We start from the raw sequence: 27,995 nt of genomic DNA, 5'->3' as shown, positions 1-27,995 counted from the left end.
TGGCTGGCCGACTGGGTGGGGATGCTGGCGTGGCGGCTGTGCTGCCAGGACAGTAACAGGCCGGGGAATTCAGACCTCGGCCTTTCTGAGATGCTGGAGAGAGGCAAGCGTGGAGGTGGGGAGAGGTGGCCAAGAGGCTGCCGAGGGAGCAACTCACATAAGCTACAAGTGGAGAGGAAGCAGGGGTAGGGGGATCTGCGGTCGGGGTCAGGGCAGAAAGGTCCGGTGGAAGTTTTTCAAAGCTTTGGCACGGCGGGGAGACTTAATGCTCTGAGAGGTGGGATAGGCAACCTTATTTAGAATGGGTTCTGTGGGCATTTCCCCAGCAAGACCTGCAGGTGGATGAGGGTGGGATGGGGTGGGGCGGGGGCGGGGGCGGGGGCGGGGCAGGCAGAGCTGCCCATCTCTGAACAGCTCTTCTCAGGACCTCATCTCGGGGCCACCTCTACTTTCTCTGGGCCAGTAGAGAGACACGCACCCATACTTAAGGCCACATTGCAGCACAGCGGAATGGGACAGGCAAAGAGAAAGTCTTGTAGACAGAGGTTCGAAGGCAAGGAAAAAAATATTTCCATCCGGAATAAATTAAATTGGGACCAAATGATACCATAGTATTTCCCCTAATTTATGACATTCAAGAATTCCAATTTTCTTGATGTAAGCAATTTTATTTCTTTTCTTCCTCATTCATTGGTTTTACCCATTTCTTTCTTTTTTTTTTTTTTCCGGCCACACCGTAGCATGCAAAATTTCCCTGGCCAGGGATTGAACTGGCACCACAGCTGTAACCAGAGCCACAGCAGTGAAAATGCTGGATCCTTAACCTGCTGAGCCATGAGGGAATTCCCAGATTCTTCCTTTTCTTTTTTCTTTTCTTTTCTTTCTCTCTTTTTACTTTTTAGGGCCACACTCGTGGCATATGGAAGTTCTCAGGCTAGGGGTTGAATTAGAGCTGTAGCTGCTTGCTACACCACAGCCACACTAATGCCAGATCTGAGCTGCATCTGCGACCTACACAGGAGCTCACGGCAATGCTGGATCCTTGACCCACTGAGCGAGGCCAGGGATTGAACCCACGTCTTCACCGATACTATGTCAGGTTCTTAACCTGCTGAACCACAATGGGAATTCTTCACCCTCCGCTTTTTTTTGGTGGGGGTCTTCTAAGGGCCCACTGTGACATACAGAAGTTCCTGGGCTAGGGGTCAAATCAGAGCTTCAGCTCACAGCAACACTGGATCCTTAACACACTGAGTGAGGCCAGGGATCAAACCTGCATCCTCATGGATACTATTCGGGTTTGTTACTGCTGAGCCATGATGGAAACTCTCCCTCACCCATTTCTTAAACTTAGCTGTATGCTAGGTCCAGTGATGAGCACTGGCAATACAGGTGAATCTTTTTTTTTTTTTTTCCTTTTTAGGGCTGCACCTGCAGCATATGGAAGTTCCCAGTCTAGGGGTTGAATTGGAGCTGCAGCTGCCTGCCTGCCACAGCCACAGCAACTTGGGATCTGATCTGAGTCTGCCACCTACACCACAGCTCACGGCAATGCCGGATCCTCAAGGATACTAGTCTGGTTCTTAACCCAGTGAGCTACAAGGGGAGACTGGTGAGTCAGACTTACTCTCTGCCCTTAGTAAATGCTTGCTCCACAACCAAGCTGTGGTCCTGCAACCCACCTGCATCTGAACCCCCATAGAGTTTGGGATCCCCAGGGCTAACTCCTAGAAATACTAATTCGGGAGATTTGAGGAGTTCCCTTTGTGGCTCAGCAGAAACGAATCTGACTAGTATCCATGAGGATGCAGGCTAGATCCCTGGCCTTGATCAGTGGGTTAAGGATCTGGCATTGCCATGAGCTGTGGTGTAGGTCATAGATGTGGCTAAGATTTGGCATTACTGTGGCTGTAGGCTAGCGGCTACAGCTCCAGTTTGAGCCCTAGCTTGGGAACCTCTGCATGTTGCAGATGTGGCCCTAAAAAAAGAAAAAGAAAAAAGAAAAAAAAGTCATATACAATAACATTTATTTCATAAGAAACTACACAGAAGCCATTAACAGAAGAATGATAAATTGTAGTATATTCACATAATTCTATACTACACATCGATGAGAAGAAATGCCCCCCAACTGCATACAACAATATGGATGGGTTCCACAAACATACTGAGGAGACTAACCAGATACAAAAGAACACATAGTGCATGGGTCCATTTATACAAATGTCTAAAACAGGTGAAGCTAAATTATGGTGATAGAAGTCAGAATCTTGATCGTCTTTGGGGTCTGAGTAGGAGGCGGGGAAGACTTTCTGGAGTGCTAAGAATGTTCTGTTTCTTGATTTCCGTGTTTATTAAATGTGTGGTTACTTAGTACATTGAGAGCTGTACATTTATTCCTCCTTATGCCCTTTTCTTTATGTGTTAAACTTCAATTTTAAAAAGTTTTAAAAAATGAAATTGTAAAATAAGCAGTAAGAATGTTTCATTTTAACAGAAGACAAAGGTGGAGACTGAGAGCTGTGGGAGCTGGAAGATGCCATGGGTGGTGTGGGGAGAGGTGTTGATACCCAGGGTAAGTGAGGAAGAAGTGGAAGTGAGTTGGAAGAAGTTTAAGAGGCCGCATAGTGGAGTTCCTGTCGTGGCTCAGTGGCTAACGAATCCGACTAGGAACCATGAGGTTGCAGGTTCGATCCCTGGCCTTGCTCAGTGGGTCAGGATCCGGCGTTGCCGTGAGCTGTGGTGTAGGTCGCAGATATGGCTCAGATCCCACGTTGCTGTGGCTGTGGCACTGGCCAGCGGCTACAGCTCCGACTGGACCCCTAGCCTGGGAACCTCCATATGTCGAGGGAGCGGCCCCAGAAATGGCAAAAAGACAAAAAAAAAAAAAAAAAAAGAGGCCACGTAGTGTAGTGGCTAAGAGCACTGACTGGCTCCAGGCTGCTTGGGTTTGAATACATGACTCTTCCCTTCCTTGCACCTCAAGTTTCTTCCCTTCCTCCCTCCCTCCCTCTCTCCTTCCTTCATTTTTCTTTCTTTCTTTCTTTCTTTCTTTCTTTCTTTCTTTCTTTCTTTCTTTCTTCCTTTCTTTCTTTCTTTCTTTCTTTCTTTCTTTCTTTCTTTCTTTCTTTCTTTCTTTCTTTCTTTCTTTCTTTCTTTCTTTTTTTCTCTTTCTTTTTCTTTCTTTCTTTCTTATGCCTATGGCATGAGGAAGTTCCCACATCAGGGATCAAACCCGAGCCACAGCAGTGACAACATCGAATCCTTAACCACTAGGTCACCAGGGAACTCCTTAAGGTCCTTAGCTATTAAATGAGGTAATAATAGTGCTTACAACATAGAGTTGGGAAGATAAATGAGGTAATATTTGTAAAGTGTTCATAGTAAAGCCAAGACATAAAATTACGGCTTGATGAAATAAAAAATAGCGCCTAGGCAAGTGAAACAGCTTGTACAAAGGGTTGAGGGTCCCAGAAGGCAAGGTGAAATCGGAGCATGGTAGAAGCAATTTATTGTGGCCTGGATGAGGGATGCTCTTCCAGCATGAGCTACACACTGAATGCCAGGCTAAGGATCTCCGACTTTCTCTTAAACACAGAGATGTTGACCTGGGCTCCTGCTGTTCTTGATTTACCCTTAGCCTCCAACCAATGTCCTTTTAAGGCCCTCTGGAGAAAGGATTGTTCTGGTGAGGTCGCTGGAGATGGCAGAGGAACAGCGATGAGGAAAGAAGGGCTTGCAAAAGAAGGTAAGAGAGGACAGCTGGACCCAAGCTCCCTTCCCTCCTCTCCCCCCTTTGCAGGGGGAAAAAAGAGTTCTCCAAAAAGGCACTTGTCTATGAGATAAATACATTGGATCCAACAGGCAGAGCTGTAGGGGAGAAGACAGGGGTAACTGAGTCATACACTTGTAGCCACAGTCCCCCATTTATTTTTTTGGCCCCGCCCACAGCATGTGGAAGTTCCCTGGCAGGGATCAAACCTGCAGCAGTGACAATCCTTAACTGGTAGGCCATCAGGGAATGCCTGATTCTTTTGTTTTAAAAACAAAAAGTTTCCGGGATTTCCCGCTATGGCAAAATGGGATTGGTGGCATCTTGGGAGCTCTGGGACACAGGTTCCATCCCTGGCCAGGTACCATGGGTTAAGGATCCGGTGTTGCTGCAGCTGCAGCTTAGGTCACAACTGCGGCTTGGATTTGATTCCTGGCCTGGGAACTCCATATGCTGTGGGGAGGCCAAAAAAGAAAAACAGAAAACAACCCCACCACCACCACATTTTTATCATAAGGAATGTTCTACTTGGTGTCTAAACAGTTGGGAATGGTTTGGTACATTTCTCACTCATGTTTAACTGTCCTAGTTACTGAATGTAAACAAGGCTTTTATCCCAGGCTTGAATAAAAATGCTTCTTTCCAACTTATTCTGGGATTTGTCATAGCCCAGGGCCCCTTTCATTCTCTCAACAAACTTTAACTTTTTTATTATGAACATTTCAAACATATGAGAAGAGAGTAGGTAGCCTAAACACACACACACCATTAAGATTGGACAATGAATAAGATTCTGCCATATTTAAAGTATTCCATTTTTTTCTTTTATTGAAGTATTTAAAAGCAAATCCCAGACACTAAATCATATCCATATATACTTCAGTATGCATTTCTAAAAAAAAGGACATAATTAAATAAAACCATCATTCCATTATTACACTTAGGCATAGCAATAATTCCTTGGTAATGACTAATAATGAGCAAGTCCACAATCACTTAGTTGTCTTCATAATCAAATGTCTTTTTACAGTGGGTTTGTTCTAATCAGAACATATTTCATTGCTTAATATGTCTCTTGAGGGTCGCTTAATTTAGATCAAGTCCTCTCTTCCCACTTTTCGTGTCATGCCCTTTACTTATTGCAGTAGAAGGACTCATCTTCTGAATTAGTCTGTTTGCTCTCTTGTGGTGTCATTTAACATGTTCTTTACTCTCCATTTTTCCTGGAGATAGAAGTTATTTCTGAGGGTTGTATTGCATTCAGATTATTTATTATTATTATTATTATTATTATTATTATTATTATTATTATTATTTTGTCTTTTTAGCTATTTCTTGGGCCGCTCCCGCGGCATATGGAGGTTCCCAGGCTAGGGGTCGAATTGGAGCTGTAGCCACCGGCCTACGCCAGAGCCACAGCAACGCGGGATCCGAGCCACGTCTGCAACCTACACCACAGCTCACGGCAACACCAGATCGTTAACCCACTGAGCAAGGGCAGGGACCGAAGCTGCAACCTCATGGTTCCTAGTCAGATTTGTTAACCACTGCGCCACGACGGGAACTCCATTATTATTATTATTAACACTTCATAGGTGGTTCTGTGAGATTCCTATTTCATCATACCAGGAGGTGTACAATATCAGGTGGTCCTGCTTTTAATAATGTTAAGATTCATCGGTGGGTTAAGCCAGATCCTTCCATGAAAAATTTCCCCATCAACCTTTCCTTTAATGATTTCATCTATTGATGATAGTTGCCTGAATCAGTTATTTTATTAGGACTTGAAGAGTGATCATTTTTCTAAAATTCTATCACTTTTCTACGTTTATTAACTGGCATTTTTATGTAAGAAAAAACTTTCCTGGAGTTCCCATGTGGTGCAATGGGTTAAGGATCTGGCATTGTCACTGCAGTGGCTCAGGTCACTGCTGTGGCATGGGTTTGATCCCTGGCCTAGGAACTTCCACATGTGGGAGTGGCAATAAATACATAAATAAATAAATAAATAAATAAATCCATCCAACTTTCCTTCATCAACTCAGGCTATTGTGTCACCCAAAATACAGAAAAGACAAGATAAAGATGTAATTCTGTTATTACAAATGCCAGGTTTTTTTTGGCCATACCTGTGACTTGTGGAAGTTCCTGGGCCAGGGATCAAACCAGCACCACAGCAGCAACCCAAGGTGCTGCAGTGACAAGGCTGGATTCTTAACTCACTATGCCCTAAGGGAACTACACAAATGCCAATTTTAGAGTAAGGAATTGATGCCCTATAGTTCCAATGGTTCAAATGAGGTTTTCGTTTAATCTTATCTTGTTTCCTCTTGTTTTTAGTGTCATTATTAACTTATAGTTTTTGTTTTATAAAAATGCATTTAGTATTCAGTCCGTTGCAATTATTTTATTTGATGTTCAAATTGTCCCTCATTTGGCCAGTGGGAACCCCTTCAAATTTGATTCTGTACATTTTCCACATAACATGAGTAAAACTTTGATAGTTTTCATGGTTTCTAGGGAAAAAAAGATATTTCAGGCTCATTCTAGACATTTCCTGCTCCATATCTGAAATCAGCCACTTTTTCAAGGAGTCCTGGTTCTTTTCAGTTGGGATGTTTTTAGACAAAAAAATAAGGGTACTAGGTGTGCACATTGATAGTGGGTGTCCCTGCTTCTAGGTATTTTCAATGAACAGAGCAAGACTTTTTTCTTTGAGAGAAACAAAAAAGTCATTGGATCATATTGATATTTCCAATTGAAAATTAGTGTTCCAGTGTTTATGCAATTTAAAAATATTATACTTCAAAAGTGGGAAAATCTTGGTTCCTAACAACATTTATATAATGGCTTCTTTGCAGTAAAGTAATAAAAACCAATATTTCTACCAGCAATTAGACCCTGTAAGAGGTCTAAGATTTCTTAGCAGTTCTATTTGTCCTTGGAATATATTCCATTAAGGGCATACATTCAAAACACGGTGTTCTGGGAGTTCCCGTCGTGAGGCAGTGGTTAATGAATCTGACTAGGAACCATGAGGTTGCGGGTTCGGTCCCTGCCCTTGCTCAGTGGGTTAACGATCCGGCGTTGCCGTGAGCTGTGGTGTAGGTTGCAGACACGGCTCGGATCCCGCGTTGCTGTGGCTCTGGCGTAGGCCGGTGGCTACAGCTCCGATTCAACCCCTGGCCTGGGAACCTCCATATGCCGCGGGAGCGGCCCAAGAAATAGCAACAACAACAACAAAAAAAGACAAAAAAGACAAAAAAAAACCCAAAAAACACGGTGTTCTAAAGTTGCTGGAAATAATATATTATCTTTGTAAGCTATGTCATGAATGTGATATAGTTAGGGCTTTTCATTCCAGTTTATTTTCCAGTTTTTAGGGATTGCTTTAAATTTTTAACTGAATTTAAATTTTTGAATAGGTAAAAACATTTTTATGTTTCCAACATATAGTCTAAACTACATAACTTCCATCCTGTCCCTACATCCTGTTACACCCTCTCCCTCATAGGTCACTTTTTAAAACTTGTTTTTGGTTTATCCTTCCAATGCTGCTTTTTGAAAATATAAGTATCTACTTAAATGCTTATATATGTACCTATGTATATTTATAGATCATATTTATACTTTGTATGCCCCCCTTTCTTGTGCAAGGGTATTGACTGGATATGCTGTTTTACGCCTTATGGAAGCTTCCACTGAATGCTTATTATATTCCTGGCACTGTGCTGAGGTATTCAGGCACGAGTGATCCCACTTATCACCATGTTCTAGTGTATTTTTTCGGTATTACAGTTAATTAGAGCTGTTGCTCTTATCTCTGTCTCTCAGGAGACAGTGCTCCTGGGTGCTGCCTCAGTGCGACTTATTTATCTCCCACTATCTTGCAGCAAGCACTGACAGTGACAAACACTTGTCCTTCAGCGTGTCAAAAGAATAAACATATTTTTAATTACACAGGTGATGCATGAGAACATGCACACTCGTGAGATGCTCAAACAACACAGAAGTATATGGAATAATAAGCCATGGTTTGCTCACTCTCTCAGTCTCACTGCACTTGGCTGAAACAATTATTCCTATGGTGGTTGCCAAATGGTGATTTTCTAATTCTATTTTTCCTTCTACATTTATTTGTTCACATTCTACAATGAGGAATAACTGTCTTTTTTCCTTCCTTCCTTTATTCATTCATTTAGTTTTGTGATATGGTTTGTGAATTCTTATTTTACCCAATGGTTCATAAACGGCTACACTCTTTGTTTATTTTGATTCCCAAATTGTCCTAGAATTTGACAAGGGGAGTCCTTTCAAGCTTGCTTTTGTGTCCTTTTGATATGCCTATCATCTTTTGAGCCTTTACTTACCTTCTGGAACATCAAGATGCTCCAGATGCGTCTTGTACTTTTCCTGCCCCAGCTCTGGAACCAGCCATTTCTCCAAGAATCCAGCCTTGGTTCCTTCTGGTAGAGATACCAAGATAGGGGCACTTAGTGTGTGATCATTGCTGCAACTAGGGGTCATTGCTTCTAGTCCATCTCAGTGGACAGAGCTGGTGTATACGTATATAGTTTTAAACACATAAACATGTCTATCTATCTATCTAGCTATCCATCCATCCATCCATCTACCTATCTATCTATCCATCTAACTATGAAATCTCTGTGTCATCTTAAAATCCTGAATTCATACTGGTACTCCAATTCTAATCTCAAACCACAAGATTCATTCTGGCCTCCCCCACCCTTTTCTGCATTTCTAATTCCCTTCTCTGACAGTGAGAAATCTGTTTCTCATTATCCACAATATATTTACTTATTTGCTCAATCAATATGCATGTAGTAGTTTCAGAACAGCCAACCTACTACTGTGAAAAATAAAGCTACTAACTTAGGTTTAATATTTGTTTATAATTTTTTTCTCCTTTACTGTAGTTATGTTATTCATTTGAAATAGACTCATTTGTTCATATTTGTATTTCATTTTCTTTCTCCCCCATACTTGTTGACTGATTGACTATATAAAACATTAACATGATTTTTTAAAATTGAAGTATAGTTGATTTACAATGTTGTATTAGTTTTAGGTGCATGGCAAGGTGACAGTTATACATGTATACATTCTTTTTCAGATTATTTTCCATTATAGGTTATTATGAGATATTGAGTATAGTTCCCTGTGCTATACAGTTGGTCCTTATTGTTTATCTATTTTATATACAGTAGAGGGCATCTGTTAATACTAAACTCCCAATTTATCCCTTCTCCTTTTCCCCCTTTGGTAACCCTAAGTTTGTTTTCTGTGTCTGTGCATCTATTTCTGTTTTGTAATTTCTTTTTTATCATTTTTTAGATTCCACATATAAGTGATATCATACAGCATTTGTCTTTCTCTGTCTGGCTTGCTTTATTTAGTATGATCATCTCTAGGTCCACCTATGTTGCCACAAATGGCATTATTTCATTCCTTTTTGTGGCTAAGTAGTATTCCATTGTATATATATATGTACCACATCTTCTTTATCCATTCATCTCAGTGGACATGTAGATTGCTTCCATGTCTTGGCTATTGTAAATAGTGCTGCTATGAACATTGGGGTGCATTTTTGAAATAGAGGGTTTTTTTGTTTTTGTTTTCGTTTTTGCTTTTTAGGGCTGCACCCTCAGCATATGGAGGTTCCCAGGCTAGGGGTCCAATCGGAGCTACAGCTGCCGGCCTACGCCACAGCCACAGCAACGCCAGATCTGAGCCATGTCTGCGACCTACACCACAGCTCAAGGCAATGCCAGATCCTTAACCCACTGATCAAGGCCAGGGATTGAACCCGAAACCTCATGGTTCCTAGTGGGATTCGTTTCCACTGTGCCATGACAGGAACTCATCGAATTAGAGTTTTCATCCTTTCTGGATATATGCCCAAGAGTAGGATTGCTGGATCATACGGTAACTCCATTTTTAGTTTTTTAAGGAACCTCCATGCTGTTATCCATAATGGCTGCACCAATTTACATTCCTACCAACAGTGTAGGTGGGTAACATGATTTTAAAAGTCAAAACCATACAAAAAATTATACCCAGAGAAATGTCACTCTCCCATGCCCTGTACCTTATTTGCATCCTCCTTCCCATCCTTTTCACCCTATTACCTTTTCACCCTATTATCCTATGAGAGAGAGAGGGGGAGATATATATATATATATTCCAGTCCAGGCAGGGGGAGAACACGGTGAGGAGCTAGGAACTGCTACCATTTTGGGAAGTCTGGGTCAGAGGGCACTGCATTTAGAGGTGGAGGGGAGAAAATAAAGTTGTAGAGTAAATTAGTGAGGCAAAGAATATGTCACACAGAAATCCTAGGGTGCTGGGTTAAGAAGATGAGACTTTATCCCTTAGGGGACTGGGGCACTAAGGAAATTTTTTTCTCTTCTCCTCCTCCTCCTTCATTTCCTCTTTACTTTTCAAGAAGGGGGATCATAAGGCCTATTTTGCAGTTTAGAAGGATTCCTCCAACAGTGGGCAGGGAAGATGGATTGGCTAGGGGATGAGCAAGAGTCAGGGAGGCCTGTGAAGAAGCTACAGCAACATTCATGGAATGATATATTTTGGTGGTTATGCTTGGAAGTCCCAGAGTCAGACTTCCAAATTTTCACCAGCCCAGTTCTCTCTTCTTCTCCTTCCCTTCTTCTTCCTCCTCCTCCTCCTTCTTCTTCCTGTGCCTGCAGCATGCAGAAGTACCTGAGTCAGGGATCAAATCTGAGCCATGGCCAAGACAATACCGAATCCTCAACCATTAGGCTACCAAGTAACTCCCTCAGTTTCCCCTTCTGATCTCCAGTTTCTCATATCCAGCTTTCTAGTAGGCATCTCCACTTGAGAGTCTAATAGGCATTCTCAAACTCAACAAAACCAAAACCAAAACTAAACTCCTGACTTTACCCCTAAACCCAGCTCCTCCTGCAGTCTTTCTCTTACCATGTTGGCAATTCCATCCTTCTGGTTGCTCAGGACTCATTCTTAGAGATATTCTTCACTCCTCCCTCTCTCTCTCTCTCTCTTTTTTTTTTTTTTTTTTTTTTGGTATTTCTTTGGGCCGCTCCCACAGCATATGGAGGTTCCCAGGCTAGGGGTTGAATCGGAGCTGTAGCCACCGGCCTACGCCAGAGCCACAGCAACGCGGGATCCGAGCCACGTCTGCAACCTACAGCACAGCTCACGGCAACGCCGGATCGTTAACCCACTGAGCAAGGGCAGGGACCGAACCCGCAACCTCATGGTTCCTAGTCGGATTCATTAACCACTGCCCCACGACGGGAACTCCCAAACTCCTCCCTCTCTTTCACATCCCACATCCTGAAGTCTAATAATCTATTCGTTTGCACTTTCTTCATATGAATGGAATCATACAGTATGTTTTCTTCTTTTTCTTTTATTTTGGTCTGGCTTCTTTCACTCAGCATAATTAGTTTGAGATAATCTTTTTGGTTGTGTGTCAATAGTCCATTCCTTTTAGTGCTGAGTAGTATTCCATTGTATTTATATACCACAGTTTCTTTATTCACTCACCTGTTGATGGATATTTGGTTTGTTTCCACTTGTGTCTATTATAATAATTAAAGCTGCTATGAACATTTGCGCACACATCTTTGTATGGACATATGCTTTCTTTTCTCTTGGGTAAATACACAGGAATGGGAAGTCTAGATCAAATGGTAGGTATATGTTTAACATTGTAAGATACTGCTAGATCTGTTTTCCAAAGTAGCTGTACCATTTCATTCCTACCAGCAGTGTATAAGAATTCCAGTTCCTTCATATCCTTGTCAAAACTTGGAATGTTCAGTCTTTTAAATTTTAGCCATTTTAATAAGTGTATGGTAGTATCTAATGATGGCTTTAATTTGCATTTCCCTAATGACCAATGCTATTGCACATGTTTTCATGTGCTTATTTCTCATCTGTGTATTTTTTTTAGTGAAGTATCTGTTCAGATCTTTTGTCCATTAAAAAATTGGGTTGTTTGATTTCTTATTACTGAGTTTTCAGACTTCTTTACATATTCTGAATACAAGATCTTTATCAACTTTTTTTTTTTTTACCACACCCTCAGCGTACGGAAGTTCCTGGGCCAGGGATCAAACCTGCGCCATAGCAGTGACCCAGCCACAGCAGTGACAATGTGGGTTCCTTAACCCACCAGGGAACTCCACAATCCTTTATCAGATATATGCTCTACAAAATTTTTTCTTCCATTCTGTGGCTTGCCTTTTAATTTTCATAGCAGCCTCTTTTTGAAGAAAAAATTTCTAGTTTTGATAAAGTCCAAGTTATCAATGCTTCTTTTATATCCATGCTTTTTGAATCCTAGTTAGGAAATACCTGCCAACCCAAAGGTGATTAAGGTTTCCTTCCGGAGTTCCTGTCATGGTGCAGTGGAAACGAATCCAACTAGGAACCATGAGGTTGCAGGTTCGATCCCTGGCCTTGATCAGTTAAGGATCCGGCATTGCTGTGAGCTGCGGTGTAGGTCACAGATGTGGCTCAGATATGATGTTGCTGTGGCTGTGGTGTAGACTGGCAGCTGTAGCTCTGATTGGACCCCTAGCCTGGGAACTTCCATATGCCATAGGTGTGGCCCTAAAAAGCAAAAAAAAAAAAAAAAAGTTTCCTTCTAACTTTTCTTTAATAAATTTTGGTAATTTTCAGTTTTACATCTAGGCCTATGATCCATCTTGCATTAATTTTTGTACATGTTTTGAGGCAGTGTTCAAAATTCAAAATTTTTTCATATGGCTATTCAATTGTTCCAGCACCATTTATTGAAAATATTATTCTTTCCCTTATTGAATTGCATTTATACCTTTGCTAAAAATCAATTAGTCATTTATGTATGGGCTTATTTCTTGACTCTCTTCTTTTTCAGTGATCTTTACTCCAATACCACTTTGTCTTGATTACTGCAGCCTGAAACCATGTAGTGTAAGTCCTCTAACTTTGTTCTTTTTAAACATTATTTTGGCTATTCTAGGTCCTTTGAATTTCCATATACATTTTAGAATTGGCTTGTCAATGTATGCACCTTAGCAATATTGAGTCTTCCAGTCTGTGAACATAGGATATTTTTTCTTTTATTTAGATCTTTTATTGCTCTTAGTAATGTTTTGTAATGCACAGCATGCAGGATTTGCACATCTTTCATCAGATTATTCCTAAGTATTTTATATATTGTGATGCTATTATAAATGATATTTTAATTTCAAATTCCAATTGTTAATGCTAGTTTATAGAAATACATTTGGTTTTGAATATTGACCTTTTTTTATCTTGCAACCTTGCTAAACTCATTTAGTAGTTTTTTTGGTATGTTTCTTAGGATTCTCTATAGACAATAATGTTATATGCAAAAAAGATAGATTTATTTCTTTCTATACAATCTGGTATGTTTTATTTCTTTTTCTTACTATACTGCAAGGGCTAGAACCTCCAGTACAATGTTGAATAGAAGTAGGGTCAGACCTTCTTGTCTTGTTGCTGATCTTAAAGAGAAAGCATTCAGTTTTTCCTCCATAGGGTGTGATGTTAGCTGTAGGTTTTTCAAAGATGCTCAACATAAGTAATCATCAGGGAAATGCAAATCAAAACCACCAGGAGATATCACCTCACACCTGTTAGGATGTCTATTATAAAAAGAAAAAAAAAAGACATATAAAAAGAAAAAAAAGACCTGTTGGCAAAGATGTGGAAAAAGGGGAACACTTGTACACTGTTGATGGGAGTGTAAACTGGTGCAGCCACTATGGGAAAGAGTATGGAGTTTCCTCAAGAAATTAAAAATAGAACTACAGGAGTTCCTGTTGTGGTGCAGTGGAAACGAATCTGACTAGTAGCCATGAGGATGCAGGTTTGATCCCTGGCCTTGCTCAGTGGGTCAGGGATCTGGCTTTGCAGTGAGCTCTGGTGTAGGTCACAGGCACAGCTTAGATCCCGCGCTGTTGTGGCTGTGGCCAGCAGCTGTAGCTCACATTTGACCCCTAGCCTGGGAACTTCCATATGCCAAGGGTGCAGCCCTAAAAAGCCAAAAAAAAAAAAAAAAAAAGGAACTACCATATGATCCAGCAATCCTACTATGGAGTATGTATTCAGAGGAAATGAAATCACTGTCTCAAAGAGATAATCTGTACACTCATGTCACTGAAACATTATTCACAATAGCCAAGGTATGGAAACAACTTGTCTGTCAACAGATGAATGAATAAAGAAAATGTGGTATTTTTATACTCACACAGGAATATTATTCAGCTTTAAAAATAAGGAAATTCTGGGAGTTGCCATCGTGGCTCAGTGGTTAACAAATCCGACAAGGAACCATGAGGTTGTGGGTTTGATACCTGGCCTTGCTCAGTGGGTTAAGGATCTGGAGTTGCCGTGACCTGTAATGTAGGTCGAAGATGCAGCTCGGATCCAGAGTTGCTGTGGCTGTGGTGTAGGCTGGCAGCTACAGCTCCGATTAGACCTCTAGCCTGGGAATCTGGCAAGTGCAGCCCTGGAAAAGACAAAAGAAAAAAAAAAAGGAAATTCTGCCATTCGCGACAACATGGATAAACTTGGAAGGCATGGTGGATGGTATCACTTACATGTGTAATTTTTTTTTTAAGTTAAATTCAACAGGGAGTAGAATGGTGATTGCTAGGGAGAGGCTGGTAAAAGAGTACAAACTTTCAGTTATAAGATGAATAAGGTCTGAGGATCTAATGTATAACATGGTCACTATAGCTGCATTATATAATTGAAATTTGCTAGGAGCGTGGAAGTTAAATGTTCTCACAAAAAAAACCCACAACCCAAAAAAGTTAATATGTGAGGTGATGGATGTGATGGTGGGGATACTTTCATAATGTACACATATAGAATTATGTTTTACACTTTATTTTTATTATCATATTCTTTGCTTTTGCGGGCTGCACCTTTGGCATATGGAAGTTCCCAGGCTAGGGGGCGAATTGGAGCTGCAGCTGCCAGCTACAGCCACAGCAACACTGGATCTGAGCAGCCTCTGTGACCTACACCACAGCTCACAGCAATACTGGATCCTTAACCCACTGAGCGAGGCCAGGGATCGAACCTGCATCCTCATGGATGCTAGTCGGGTTTGTTACCGCTTGGTCACAGCAGGAACTCCATGTTTTACACTTTAAATATATTACAATTTCATTTGTCAATTATACCTCAATAAAGCTGAAAATTTTTCTATTCCCATTTTTTATTTCTTCTTTGACACAACATTTAGTAGTGTTATGTTTCCAAATACTTGCATATTTTGCGAATACCTTGAAATTTTTATCTCTAATTTAATTCCATTGTGTTGAGAGAAAATACTCTGTATTATTTGAATCTTTTAAGTTTATGGAGATTTGTTTCATGGTCCAGAATATGGTTGCATTTGTTTCCCAAGCCTGCCGTAAAAAATTACCACAAGCTTGATGGCTTAAAACAACAGAAATTTATTCTCTCACATTATAGAGGGCAGAAGTCTGAAATCAAGGGGTAGACAGGATTGGTTCCTTTTGGAGATTCTAAAGGAGAATCTGTTCCATGCTTCTCCTCTCCAGCTTCTGGTACCTCCTGGCAATCCTTGGCATTCCTTGGCATTCCTTCCAGTCTCTGTCTCTGCCTTTGCAATGCCTTCCTCTCTGTGTCTCAAATCTCTTTCTGCCTTTCTTTTATAAGGGTGCCTGTCATTGCATTTAGGGTATACCCAAAATTCAGCATGATCTCATCTTTCATCTTGAGATCTTTAACTTAATTACATCTTCAAAGACCTTCTTTTCAAATAAGGCCATGTTCACAAGTTCTGGAGGTTAGGATTTGGACATCTTTTTGGAGGCCATTATTAAACCCAGTACTATGGCCTATCTTGGCTGTGTGCACTTGAAAAGAATGTCTACTCAGAGTTCCCGTTGTGGCTCAGTGGTTAACGAATCTGACTAGGAACCATGAGGTTGCGGGTTTGATCCCTGGCCTCACTCAGTGGGTTAAGGATCCAGCTTTGCTGTGAGCTGTGGTGTGGGCCGGCGGCTGCAGCTCCGATTGGACCCCTAGCCTGGGAACCTCCATATGCTGAGGGAGCAGCCCTAGAAAAGGCAACAAGACCAAAAAAAAAAAAAAAATGTCTACTCTGTTGTTGGATGATGTGTTCTATAAATATCAGTTAGGTAAAGTTGGTTGATAGTGTTCTTCAACTTTTATGTTCTAATTAATTTTTTTGTCTACTTGTTCTATAGATTACAAGAGAGATGGGTTGAATCCTTCAACTGTAATCATGAATTTTTATATTTTGCATTTTAGTTCTATCAGTTTTTGCTACATGTATGTTGAAGCTCTATTATTAGGTGCATAAATGTTCAGAATTGCTATATCCTGCTGATGACTCCTTCATTATTACAAAATGGCCCTTTTCATCCCTGGTAACATCCTTTACTCTGAAATACTTTTCTACTTTTTTGTTTTGTTTTGTTTTTGAAATTTTTTTATTTCAGTGAATTTTATTACATTTGTAATTGTACAATGATCATCACAACCCAATTTTATAGCATTTCCATTCCAAACCCCCAGCCCATCCTGCTCACCCCCCCCAACCTATCTCCTTTGGAAGCCATAAGTTTTTCAAAGTCTGTGAGTACTTTTTATGATATTAATATAGCCACTCTGGCTTCTTTATATTAGTATTTGTATGGAATATCTTTTACCATATTATTACTTTTTTCTCTTAAAAAAAAACCTTTATTGAGGGACAGTTTATGTTCCATAATATGTATTCATTTTAGGCATACACTTCAGTGAGTTCAAACCAATATATACACTCAATTATAATACCACCACAAGGAGTTCCTGTTGTGGTACAGTGGAACCAAATCCAACTAGTATCCGTGAGGATTCGGGTTTAATCCCTGGCCTCGATCAGTGGCTTGGAACCTGCGTTACCGTGGCTGTGGTGCAGGCTAGCAGCTGTAGCTCTGATTCAACCCCAAGCCTGGGAATTTCCATATGCCAAGGGTGCGGCCCTAAAAAAAACAAAAAAAAAACCACCACAAGATGCAAACATTACTGTCACCCCAAACGTCCTATCATGTCCTTTAAAAAACAACAGCTTTATTGAGTTTTAATTCACATGCCATACTATTTATTGTTTTAAAGATACGATTAAATTTTAAAATTATATTCACAGAACTATGCAACAATCACAATTTCTGAACATTTTCATCACTACTCCAAAGGGAAAAAAAAACCTATGCACATGAGTCCCCCTTCTATCTCATCCCTAAGCAATCACTAATCTACTTTCCATCTCTATCAACGGTCCTATTCTGGAATTTCATATAAATGTGATTTTTTTTAGGGCCTCACCTGTGGCATATGGCAGTTCCCAGGCTAAGGGGTCTAATCAGAGCTGCAGCTGCCGGCCTACACCACAGCCACAGCAACTTGGGATCTGAGCCTCATCTGTGACCTACACCACAGCTCACAGCAATGCTGGAACCTTAATAAAATGAATGAGGCAAAGGATGGAACCCACATCTTCATGGATACTAGTCAGGCTCATACTGCGAAACCATGAGAGGAATTCCTGAATTTCATGTAAGTGGAATTGTACAATATGTGATTTTTCGTGATTGGCTTCTTTCACTTGGGATACTGCTTTCAGGTTTATCTATGTTGTAGAATGTGTTATTATTTCATTTCTTTTTATTGCTGAATAATATACCATTGACCGGATATACCATATATTATTTATAAATTCATCAGTTGATATACATTAGAGTTTTTTCCACTTTTGGGCTATTATGAATAATGCTGCTTTGAACATTTGTGTACAAATTTTCATGTAGATATATACTTCCAGTTCTCTTGGGTATATAATTAGGAGTGGAATTACTGGGTCACATGGTAATTGCATATGTAATCTTTGAGGAATTGTCAGATTGTTTCCTAAAGCAGCTGCACTATTTTACATTTTCAGCAGTGGATGAGAGTTCCAATCCTCTACATCCTCACCAACATTCCAGTGGATATGATGCAGTCATTCATATAGTTTTGATTGCATTTCCCTGATGGCTAAAGATGTTGGCATCTTTTCATGTGTTTATTGGTCATTGTATATCTTCTTTGGAGAAAGGTCTACTCATATCTTTTGCCCATTTGAAAACTGGGCTCTTTTTTTTTGGACATGCCCACAGCATGTGGAAGTTCCTGCAAGGGATCGAACCCACACCACAGCAGCAACTTGCTGACAGCACTGGATCCTTAACCTATGGTACCACAACTCCTATGGGTCTTTTAATTATTAGTGTAGGAGTTCTCTCTGCAATCTAGATATCAGATACATGACTTACAAAAAAATCTCCCATTATATGGGTTGCTTTATCACTTTCTAATGGTGTCCCTTGCAGCATAAATATTTTTCATTTTGATGAAGTCCAATTTATCTATTTTTCTTTTGTTACTTGTGATTTTGTTGTTATACCTAAGGAACCTATGTTATGGTCATGAAGTTTTAGGTCTACATTTTCTTCCAAGATTTTTATAGTTTTAGCTCTTAATTTAGGTCTTTGATCCATTTTGAGTTACTTTTTGCATATGGTGTGAGATAGGTATTCATTCTTTTTTTTCCATTGTAATTATTTAGATTATGTTTTCAGTGTGATAATGCCTTTTTAAAAATTTTTATTGGAGTATAGTTGACTTACAATGTATTATTTTCAGACATACAGAAAAATGAATCACTTACACATATACATATAGTCATTCTTTTTTCCTATATAGGTTATTACAGACTATTGAGTAGATTTCCCTGTGCTTTATGGTAGGTCCTTGTTAATTATCTATCTATCTATATTTTTTTGGCTTTTTGTCTTTTCAGGGCCACACCCACGGCATATGGAGGTTCCCAGGATAAGGGTCCAATTGGAGCTGTAGCCGCTGGCCTACGCCACAGCCACAGCAACGCAGGATCTGAGCCGTGTCTGTGACCTACACCACAGCTCATGGCAACGCCGGATCCTTAACCCACTGAGCGAGGCCAGGGATCAAACCCGCCACCTCATGGTTCCTTGTCGGATTCATTTCCGCTGCACCACAACGGGAACTCCTAATTATCTATTTTATATACAGTAGTGTGTATAGTGTGTATATGTTATTCCCATCAGCCTAATTCATCTGCCCCACCGTGGTTTCCCCAATGGTAATCATAAGTTTGATTCTGAAATATGTGTTTATTTCTGTTTTTATAAATAAATTTTTTTTTTTTTTGGTATGCTTTCTTAGGCCACAGTCGTGGCATAGGGAAGTTCCTAGGCTAGGTGACTTAGGTCAGCCTAAGCCACAGCCACAGCCACAGCAACGCAGGATCTGTGCCACCTCTGAGACCTACACCACAGCTCAAGGCAACATTGGATCCTTAACCCACTGAGTGGTGCCGGGGATCAAACCTGCATCCTCACGGATACTAGTTGGGTTCGTTACAGCTGAGCCACAGTGGGCACTCTGCTTCATTCATTTTTAACAGAGCTTTCTTTTTCCTTTTGTGCTCCATTTTGGATGTTTTAAGAATTTCATTATGTTTCAAGTTCACTAGTCTTTTCTCCTGAGATGTCTAATCAGCTGTGAATTTCTTCCAGTGTTTTTTTTTTTTTTTTTTTTCCTCAGACCATGTGTATTTATCCCTAGAAGTTCAATCTGGATCTTTTAAAAATAACTTCATGTCTTCTATTAACAAACTTAATCTTCCTTCTATCTTCTTCAACATGTACAATACTTTTATAGTAGCTCTTTTAATATCCTTGTCAGTTAACTGTATCACTTGTGTTATTTCTGAGTCTGTTTTTATTGATTGACTTTTGTCCTCATTATTAGTTATATTTTCTCTTCCAGTGCATGCTTAATAATTTTTTATTGGTGCCAGACATTGTGAATTTTCTCATGTTGGGTTCTGAATTATGTAATTACACTAACAGTAATTTCTTTACATTCTGGGAACTTCATCCCAGGACATAGTTAAGTTACTTGGAAAGAGTTATATCCCTTTGAGTCTTGCTCTCAAGCATTATTAAGATAGGACCAGAATAGTTTTTAGTCAAGAACGAATTTTCCTAACGACTGGGGTAAAAACTAGCTGAGAAATCTACCCAATATCTTAACTATTTTGAGGTTTTCTTACTTCTGGTAGGTGAGAAAATAAACTATTTCTATCCTGTTGAGAGCTCTGTACTCCCACTCCTTTTTGGTGGTTCTTTTCCCAGCCTGAATTTAGCAGGAGAGTCCCAGGGAACCCTCTGCAGAACTCCAGATCCTTGCTCACTCTCTCTTTCTCTCTCTTCTATCTGCAGCCCTCCCCTGTCCATGCAGCTCTCTTTTCCCTGGTCCTCTGCTCTAGGAGTTCTAGCTTCCTTGGCTTCACTGAATGCTAAACTCTATTTCCTCACCTGGGAGAAATTCTGGCCTCTGTTCAGCTTTCCTCTCCCTGCACCGATGTCTGGAAACTCTCTCCAGGAAGTAAGCTGGGGGAAACTGTAATGCTCACCTCATTTTCCCCCTTCTCTCAGACATCAACATCCTGCATGGTTTGAAAGCCATCACTTCCAAAGTTTTAGTTATTTACAGTGGGAGGATAAATCCAAACCCATTCATTCATCATGGGCAAAACCAGTTCCTAAGTAAGTCTTAACTAGTCCCTGAATGCTGTGTTAAAAGGATCTGTTATCTTTATCATGAGGTGTGTGTGTGTGTGTGTGTGTGTGTGTGTGTGTGCGCGCGCGTGCGTGCACACGCGTGCGCTGAGATGAAGTGGTTGAGGGAAACTCTTGAGGTCTTGTCAGGATAGCTGTTGCTATTCTGGCAACTACCACTATTAATGATGAGGAGGAGGTTGTCGTGAGGGTCTGGGGTCTGCACCAGTCCCATCTTCTCTGTTGTACCCACTCCGGAAGCTGATTGGTAGGGAACATTTACCATATTCTGCTCTTCCTCACCTTCCCCAGAGCTGGGTTCTCCTGTGCACATTAACTGCCTGGCTCTGGGGCATGTGAGTTTGAGAACCCTGTCCTGGACCATGCAGATGCCCTCACACAAATGCTCTGTGGCACAGGTATTGTTTTCACCACACGACTTTGTTTTATAAAGAGTTATTCAATGATAGGTGAGTATGGGGTTGCTGTGAAAGATTCCATTAGTACATCAGTACATGGAATACACAGGTCATCCCTTTCCTTCACATTCTTTTTCCTGTGCCTAGGGCTGGGGTTAGTTACAGGTATTTCGTTGTTCCTTTCAAACATATTTCTCTGTACTTAAACAGCAACAACAACAACAACACACACATGCACATACTAGGCTCCACCGTGAACATTCCCCATTTGCTTCCCTTCCCCCCCACAACATGCCCTGAAAAAGATGCCTCTGATCAGTACACACTGGTCTCCTCATCCTTTTCCATGGCCAGGGTGTGCTCTGTGGTATAATATGAACCCATTGCTGTTCACTTATCATCCAATGATCACTGACTATTAATGGACATTTAGTGGTTTTTCATGATCGCTGCTACCTTCCTTGTACACACAGATCTTTGAATGTGTGTGTTTATTATACATTTTTTTTGTCTTTTTAGGGCCGCACCCACCACATATGGAGGTTCCTAGGCTAAGGGTTGAATCCGAGCTGTAGCCACTGGCCTGTGCCACAGCCACAGCAACAGAGGATCCGAGTCGTGTCTGCAACCTACACCATAGCTCACAGCAACGCTGGATCCTTAACCCACTGAGCGAGGCCAGGGATCGAACCTGCGTCCTCATGGACACTAGACAGATTCGTTTCCCCTGAGCCACCACGGGAACTCCTGTTATACATTTTTAGGTGGGATTTCTGAGTCAAAATTCAGTCATTCATCAATCATCCAGTGAGTGCCTACTCCGTGCTGGGCACTGGGGAGATTGACTACATTGGATGGGAAAAAAAGTCTCTGCCCTCACAAACCGAGCATTTTCAGTTTGACAGCTGCTGCCTGAACGCTGTCCATCAGAGGTGCAGGAGAAGAAAAACTTGTTACAAGCTCCTCACACCATTCTTGGGGCAGACGCCCTTCTGTAGTGAACAGAACTTTGCTTAGAACTTTGCTCCCTTCAAGATCTTCAGGGTCTGGCGATAAGATTGTTCATTTGGGTGTGTTAGGGGGCGAAGAGGGAGGGAAAGAAGAGAAGGAACAGTTCACTAGTGACATGGTGAAGGGACGTTGGGATCAAAGACTCCACTTAATTGTGTAGGAGGGGGCTGAGACTGGTTGGAAACGCAAATTCTCAGGCTCCACCCAGGACTTAACAGAATCAGAAACACAGCGATGGGGTGGAGTCGGGGGCATCGATGGGGCGGGGTGGGGGCAGCGGCCAGAGTTTTAATAAGCCCTCCAGGTTTCTGGGATCTATGGTAAAGTTCCACATTTGCATTAAATCCACCAGAATAACCCACAGGGCTGAAGTGAGAAACAGCCCCCCACCCCGCGGGTCACACCTCCTGGAGGTCGGGGTCGGAGGGGGGAAGGGATGGTGGAGAGGATGAGGTGTGAGGACAGAACACTCCACTGCTGGAACGTACCATTGCAGGTGCGGGGCTGGAAGGCACCACTACTGGAGGTACCATAGTGGAGGAGCTTCTATTGTGTAACAATGCAAGTACTGTGTATGGAGGGATGAGAACATCCGCCTGACCCCAGGGGAACCAGCCCCTAGCTTTTGACAGAGGTGGGGAGGACGCTGTCTTGGTACCCCATCCTAGGTGGACCCCCCACACTTTCTCAGACAGCCTGGGAGTTGGCTCCAGTCCCATTTTGGCCAAGCTCATCTCCTGCAGATTTGAATGCACTGGGAGCCAACCAGGGGGTAGTTGATTAGCTGTGAGACGTGGGAGGAGAGGAATCCTGGACCACTCTGCATGGCCCAACCAGAGACACCTGGCTCAGGCTCTCACTGGGTACAGGAACAGAGCCCCAAAGCCAGACCCCAGGCTCACACAGTCAGATGCTGAGGTTGAGGGGTGGGAGCTCGAAGTGGGGGCCTCTGCCCTGAGCACCGCAGTCAGTGGCCAATTTAGTGATGTCCCTCTAGGAGTCAGCTGGCACCCACGCACCAGGCTCTGAGTTTTAGATAGTCAGTGATCTGATTTGCAGTGTCCTAAGCACTTCTTAGGTAGCATCTCAATTAATCCTCACCAGGTCTCTTGGAAGAAAACCCTGTCACCCCGTCCCTATGAGGACACTTGGGCCCAGGGAGGGCACGTAAGTGGCTTGCTTAATCTTCTAACTCCAGTGGGACAGAGCTTGGCCAGGTGCCAGAGCCCATGAGGACAACAGCTGAGGCGGGCAGTCCTGGTGCTCCTGCTGCCCCAGGCCCTGTCAGGGCCCCTTCCCTGTCCTCACAGACCCAGCCCTACACTGTGTCATCCCACCTCCTGCAGGGCACTCAGCTAAGCTCTTGAGAAACCCTATCCCTTTCCCTCCAGCCCTGCAGGAACTGCCCTGGACTCCTAGTCTGGGTCTGGATTTCCCCTGGATCCTGTAGAGATGTTCAATTCCACCCTAACAGGGACTTTATGACCAATCCCTGTGTCTAGGCAGGAGAGAAGTGTCCTGTAGAATGTTGTGCCCTTGCAGGGAGCACGGAGCAGGGAGGGTCCTGAGGAGATCCTCTGAGGAAGCCCTGGGTGCTGGGTGAAGGGACTCAATGGGGGTGAGGATATAACTGATGTCCTGAGAATGGGGCTGGGGGAGGGGGCTACAGAGGCACCTGGGGTGGAAGGGGAGGCCTGGTGGGAGGAATGTGGGGAGAGAGAGGAGTTGTGGCAGTTGTACCAAGAGAGGGAGTGTGGGAAAAGACAGGGATGATCAGAGGGATTTAAGGGGGTTGCCATAGGTGATGAGAAGGGAAGACTTCACATCTCCAGGATCCAGTATGCAAAGTGGGTGCTAAGAGATGGCAGAGATGACCAGCTCCACAGGTCTCCCCCTGGGAAGCTAGGATTCACCCTAAACCCCTTGTGGAGTAGGATGCAGTGTCATGACCAGAGGTGACAATAATGGGTCAGACGATGGCCATGCCCAGGACCCAGACCTGGGACGGCCCTCTCAGAACCTTCAGCCCCAGGTGCTCCTCATCCCTGGACTGAACCTGCCTTTGTCACAATGAAATGCCGGTGATGGCAGACTGCAGGGATGGCAGACACCAGGCCTCTCCTCTGGACTGTTGGAACAAAGACTCACTGTCACTGCCCACACAGCAGCCCAGAACTGGAGATGTGTGGCTCTGTGTCCCAGAGTGCAGCCTCTAGGCTCTGGGGGGAGGTGTGTGAGGCCTCTAAGCTGAAGGGGACCTGTTGCCTGGAGTAGTGTGCACATAAAGCAAAACACACAACTTGAGAGTTGTGGGCTTAAGTTTTACTCGGAGTCGTCCTGAGGACTACAGCCTGGGAGACAGCTCCTCGGTTAGCTCTGGAGAGGTAGGGGAGAAACCGAGATGATCTGGGGCTAGAAAATGCTAGCAGTCAACATGCATATTGGTAAAAAGATTCCTGTTAACCACAAAAATCAGATAGCTAAGGTTAAGGAGGTTCACGCTTTTCTGTGGATGGAAGAATCTTGGGTCACTGAACTTCTTCCTGAGACATGCACATAACTAAATAAGGGCCTGCTTGTCCAGAGCACAGAGGGCCTCATCCTGTTTTTCACCCAGAATTCCTTCGGAGTGCACTGTTGGTCAGCAACTGCAGGGGTTTTACAACTTAACCCTTGTAGAACCCGTGGGGGGTGAATGCCTCTCCTTGTCTGAGGGATCCTAATTTTTCTGCATCCACAGTCAAAACTGTCTGAGCTGCTTGGGGACTGTGCAGCCAGGTGTAATGTATTTGAGCTGTTTGTGGGTGGTGTCTAGGATGTGAGATGTCTGCACTCTTTGGGGGACTCTGTATCAGGGCATGAGGTCTCTGAACTGTTTAGGAGGGGGGTGTCTTTTTCCCAGAGGGTTGGTTCTCTGAGCTGTTCACGTATCTGAATCCAGAATGTTCTGGAGAGGAAGGCAGGATGGGCCTCACTCTCACAGGCCCTAGAAGAAGGCGTGAGATCTCACGTTTGCTGTGAGTCTCCCATGCCTGCCCTGGGACCATGGAAATGAAAGCTTAGGGTCCCCATCCTCAGGGAGGGCACGTCCTCAGTCATGCACACCTCACAGGAGACCACGGTAATGATAAGGATAAGGACAATATATTCTGGCATCACTCCTACCCTTGCTAGGGGGCCTGGGACAAAACCTATGTACACATATTCACGCAGTTACTCTGCCCAACCCCCAACGAGGAGGTCACCGTTAGCAGATGGGGAGCCCGAGGCCAGGGTGGGTGGGAGTTCTCAGCTCAAGAGGACGGGAGGAAATGGGTGCAAACTCGGGCTCCTGGGAGGAGGCAGGAAAGGCTCGGCACAGCCCAGGCCAGGCTGTGGGAGTATGGGCAGGGGGAGATTTGGCCTGAGACAACAAGGACCCTGGGACCGACTCACCGTCAGGATATGTTTCTGTGTCTCTGGATCAAACACCCTGCTTGACTCCTGGTGTATGGAATGGAACTCTCACATTCCCTGTGGAGAGGGTGGTGAAAGTACAGGTGAGCCTCCAAGCAGGTTGGGAAATACATCCGATTCATCACTGCGCCCAAGGACCCACCAAAAATGCAGAGATCCTTCACTCTTCTTTCCCCCTCAAGCCCTTCTTGGCACTGAGATCAACAGGAGGCCAGTCAAGGGCTAGAAGGGAGGTGGGGAAACTTGCGTACATCATGAACCTGCCTATAACGGGAACATGTCTTTGTCCTGAGGGGCAGAGGGCCCTGATGTGTGTCAAGGTAATGTGACTGAGGCCAGGACACAGGCAGCTGAGTCATTCCCTAGAGACAGTCCCTCGGGAGGGGCTTCTCATCCCCTGCAGAGCAGACACCACATCCAGTGACAAGGCTGCAGGCCACGCGAGGGTGGTAATTAAGTGGGGACACTGTGTTCCCAGAAATAGTTTCTACGTCCCTGTCTCTCTAATGCTTTATCTTTCCTTCTGTCTTCTCTGTGCCTGTTACATTGTCCCTCCTGTGCTTTTGTACAGGACAGGGTGTGACCTCGCTCACACCATGAGGGCCCTTGCTTTTCCCCACATGAGCATATCATCTTTGGACATGGATATTCATGGGGAGCAGTTGGGGGGATTCCCCTTGAGTCCACATAATCTTCCAGGAAAGCATGTTCAGCTTCCCCAGAGAGGCTGGGGAGGGGGCTCTTCTTTGGGGTAAACCAAGAGCTCCACCTCATCAAGGGGGCGACTTGGGCCTCTGGCCTCAGAGAGACACACGGGAATTCTCTGCTAAAAGGCCCCTGGAGGCTCAAGACAAAGTCCTCACCATGGCCCAGAAGGCTCTACAGGACCTGGCCCTCATGACCCCTTCACCAGATCTCCTACCCCTCCCTCCATCATGCTGAGCCAGCCAAATCAGCCTCCTCACCTTCTCACACATGACAGACTGAGTTACACCCCGGAACTTTTCCACTGACCCGTACCGAACTCGGGGCGGGGGGGGGAAGGGGCGGGCATCTCTTTCAGATGTTCCTCTCCTCTAGGTTTCTGCTCAAATGTCACAATCTTAGAAAGACCTTCCTTGACTGCTCTTTCTAGATAGGCCCCCTCCTCTCTATTTGACGATTCTGATTTAATTTTAATCACAGCAGTTACCAACGCCTGACAAATCACATACATTTGGGGGCTGAATAGAATAGACCCTCCATGAGAGCAAGGGTTGTTTTTCTTCTCTTTCCCAACACCCATAATTGTGCTTGACATATACTTTGGAGAGAAGGAATGAATGAGGTAAGGAATGAATAAACAAATGCAAAGTTCTTGAGGGAGGCATAGCTAGACAAGCCAAGAATTCTGCCAGGGAACATGTTCAGAGGTAACAGGATGGTGACAAATCCTGTGGACTTTATCTCACGTCCTCAGGGACAGAGAGACCACTGGGAGATGGCATTTTTTTTTTTGTCTTTTTGTCTTTTTGTCTTTGCTAGGTCTGCTCCCGAGGCATATGGAGGTTCCCAGGCCAAGGGTCCAATCAGAGCTTGTAGCCACCGGCCTACGCCAGAGCCACAGCAAGGCAGGATCCGAGCCACCTCTGCAACCTACATCACAGCTCAGGGCAACGCCGAATCCTTAACCCACTGAGCAAGGCCAGGGATCAAACCCACAACCTCATGGTTCCTAGTCGGACTCGTTAACCACTGCGCCACGACGGGAACTCCAGGAGGGCCTTTTCCTAACAGAACCAAAGGTCCTGCTCTCTTTTTCCCCTAGTACTCACAGTCAAGGACAGAGGCCTGCCCCTCACCGGGGCATCAGAGCCCCGTCGGGACCCTTCTCCCCCCTGCCCCTTGAGGAACCCTGGCTGGCTTGCCGCACTACACCTATTCTATATTACCCAGGGAGGTGCAAGCAAGCCCAATGCCCAGCACAGAGAAAACGCTTGGTGCCACTACAAAGAAGTACATTTCTGTTTAGCAAGACTTTTCGCCGGGCCCAAGACTCCAGCGAATTGTGAGGTTTTCATACTAACTTGGCCCTCCCTCCCTTTGGGGACCGCCCTGGAAGAGTCCACTAACATCTGCATCGGCTGTTCCCCGATGACACCACCAAGGGGCGCGCGAGATGGAACACCTGTCATGGGACGTACCACTGACAGGGCCGGAGGTGAGACCATTCACTCGGAAGGTACCATTAGAGGGTAGGAGGCGGTCGTTCTGGAATAATCCATCGTGTTCCAATACTGAGGGTTCACGTACACTGCGGAGGGCGTTAACCACAGTTCCCGGAGGAGGCTCTCGTGGAGCCGCTGGGTCCATCCCCACTGTATCCTCTCTGTCTTCCTGGAGCATTCGAGCACGAGTAGACACGGAACATCAGGATGCGGCCTTCTTTCTACCTACTCCAAGTTCACCCCTTCATTTCTATATGGTCACCTCTAGCTGGGGCTGACGGCAACGGGGCAAGGGATTGGCTCCCGGAGGCGGTGGGAGGGGTCGGAAAGGATTATGAGTGATGATTGGTCAGGGCGAGATTGCTCTTCCGTTGTCCCAACCAGCGACGGAAGTCCTCTACTCCCACCC

The 27,995-nt window shown here is 43.7% G+C and overlaps 2 long non-coding RNA genes across 3 annotated transcripts; one reads left to right on the top strand and one right to left on the bottom strand.

Moving 5' to 3' along the window:
• Positions 1–9: 9 nt before the first annotated feature.
• LOC125118676 (uncharacterized) lies at positions 10–12,786 on the top strand. The gene is made up of 3 exons (XR_007132872.1): positions 10–185; positions 3,641–3,748; positions 12,696–12,786. It is a non-coding gene; the product is annotated as an uncharacterized LOC125118676 (long non-coding RNA).
• LOC125118675 (uncharacterized) lies at positions 3,292–27,995 on the bottom strand. Of its 2 annotated transcripts, none has more exons than XR_007132871.1 (4): positions 27,563–27,995; positions 25,359–25,436; positions 8,143–8,238; positions 3,292–3,870 (listed from the first exon to the last, which is right to left on the bottom strand). It is a non-coding gene; the product is annotated as an uncharacterized LOC125118675 (long non-coding RNA). The 2 variants fall into 2 exon arrangements; XR_007132870.1 differs by lacking the exon at positions 3,292–3,870 and adding an exon at positions 4,629–4,995.

This window comes from Phacochoerus africanus, chromosome X (genome assembly GCF_016906955.1).
Source record: "Phacochoerus africanus isolate WHEZ1 chromosome X, ROS_Pafr_v1, whole genome shotgun sequence".
Classification (NCBI taxonomy): domain Eukaryota; kingdom Metazoa; phylum Chordata; class Mammalia; order Artiodactyla; family Suidae; genus Phacochoerus; species Phacochoerus africanus.
The sequence above is the reverse complement of the archived record's forward strand: the minus strand, read 5'-3'. Positions and strand labels throughout refer to the sequence as shown.